The sequence below is a fragment of the Nematolebias whitei genome, chromosome 11 (genome assembly GCF_014905685.2).
Source record: "Nematolebias whitei isolate Nwh7 chromosome 11, NemWhi1, whole genome shotgun sequence".
NCBI lineage: Eukaryota > Metazoa > Chordata > Actinopteri > Cyprinodontiformes > Rivulidae > Nematolebias > Nematolebias whitei.
The window spans coordinates 48,348,600-48,350,797 of record NC_056508.1 but is presented as its reverse complement, the minus strand read 5'-3'; the positions used below and the strand labels follow the sequence as shown (position 1 = coordinate 48,350,797).

The window sequence follows — 2,198 nt, the reverse complement described above, 5'->3', positions numbered from 1 at the left end:
ATTTATCAAGAACATTTCAGTCAAATCAGGTTTTATTTACTTGTTTTGCTAAAACATATTTCAAAACCGCAAAGAAAAAAATCCTAGAAAAGCAACACAAAGTTTAGTGTGTTTATTGTGTGAATGCTTATTGTGATCCTGTTTATATTTCTTATAAATTAGACATTTAAAAGTGGAGTGCAGGAACTGTACAGAAACCTTGTCTGTTCCGTGCCCTGAGATAACATTTTGTGCGCTATAGAAATCAACTGAATTGAACTGAATAAATTATAGTCACGATACTTCTTCCATACATTTTTTGGCATTGTTCTCATCCCGCAGTTTTTGATCTAGTTCAACAAATCATAAATTGAAACGTTCAGCTCTTTCAGGACAATCCTAATATGACTTTTGGCATTGGTGCTACTTTAGCTTTTTGAAATATTTAGCCTTTTCTCTTGTTTTATTTTTTCCTCATAGAAAATGAATTAAGCTCATTTTACATCCCATACATCTTACATGTTAGGCTGATGGACCTTCTTGAGCATGTGATCAGCTGGTTTTGGTTGTCAGCAGCAAACTGGTTGATCCACTCTGAGAAGGTGCTATTTAAGAGACTGAGCTGAATACAGCACCTCAGACTGAGGAAGTCCTCAGGATGAAAGATGAAACATTTCTACAAGTTTTTGTTTTTTGAACCCCTCCAGAGGACCTGACTTCACTTTTTTAGACTCATTTTACATCTTTCAAATCATAAGATTTGTTTTTCACATTTTGCACTGGTTCAGCTTCTTTTAGCTTCCTTGTACAAATTTTAAAAGAAATTCAGCTACGTTTTGCTGATTTCAGCTGTTTTTAGCTGTTTGGTGCTCCTTACAGCTTTATTCTGCTAACTACAACATTTTTCTTCTTCTTCTAATGTCGTTCTGCTAGTTTCAGCTGGTTATACTCCTTTCAGCTTATTTATGCAAGTTTCAACTTTTTTACTATTTCATCTACTATTTAGCTGTTTTTGTGCTAATTTTAGCTTTTTCAGCCAATTCCACATTTTTTTGCACACATTTAAACTTTTTCAGCCTAATTCAGCAAAAATGTGCTCTCTTCACATACTTCTGGTAATTTTAGCTTCTTTCTGCTCCTTTGGCTACTTATTCAGCTTTTTCTCGTAAATTTCTGCTTTTTTCCGATATCTTCCACTGTATTGTGCTCATTTCTGCCTTTTTATAGCCTAATTGGGTACAATTCTGCTTTCCCCACGTCCTTTTGGTAATTTAAGCTTCATTCCGTTTTTTTAGCCACTTTTCAGCTGGTTTTTTCTATTTTGGCTTTTTTTCAGAAAATGTTCAAACTTTTTTGTACTTGTTTCTGCTTCTTTTAGCCAAATTGGGCACAACTGTCCTCTCAGCTTCTTCCTTGTAATTTAAGCTTTTCTCTGCCTTTTTTTTATAGCAACTATTCATTTTTTTGTTTGTTTTTTTGCAAATTTCTATTTTTTCCAAGATGTTTTACTCTTTTTATGATCATTTCGGCTTCTTTCAGTCTAACTGGGCACAATTATGCTACGGTGGCCCTGAGGTTTAAATAAACAACATTTGAAAAAACAAAATTACATTCAACAAAATGGAATTACTTTAACCAAACCGGAAATGGTGGATTTTATTATATATTTTTTTACTTTAGTAACAACATGAAACAAAACAATGTTCTGTAAGGTTATTCTTACTGTTTGGTGCCTTTTGAGTCCCCATGCCATAATGTGGTATATTTTGTTTAAAGGTGGGCTAACATTTATTTTATTAATCTCATTTTATGTTTCACTCCGCTCTACTATAAAACACAACCACATGTACACAAGATGAATTTATTTTAAATAATTAAATCTAATTTTAAATGCAACTTGGGTTTCCTGCCATGTCCCTTTTCATGCTTCCTGAAATTAAGTTACAATTCTAAGTAATAAAAACTTATTTTTTTATTTTTTTTAAATAGTACTATTTATAATAGTTCTCATCCAATGACTTTATATGATATCAAAACATGTTTTATGCTTAAATTATTAAAAATAAATTGAGTACCTGAGTCAACTGTTCACCCTGTTACTCTAAAATACCTGTCACCCCCAGATTGGCTTAATGTAATTCAGTTTTTTTCAAATGTAATTCTGTTTTTTCTAATGTAATTCAGTTTTTTTCAAATGTAATTCAGTTTTTTTCAAATGT

General features: G+C 31.9%; 1 protein-coding gene across 1 annotated transcript in view; it reads right to left on the bottom strand.

Annotated features, from left to right (window-relative positions):
* Positions 1-2,198, bottom strand: part of LOC119417385 (ladderlectin-like) — a 6,297-nt gene that overhangs the window by 3,986 nt on the left and 113 nt on the right. The gene's annotated exons all lie outside the window — the stretch shown is intronic.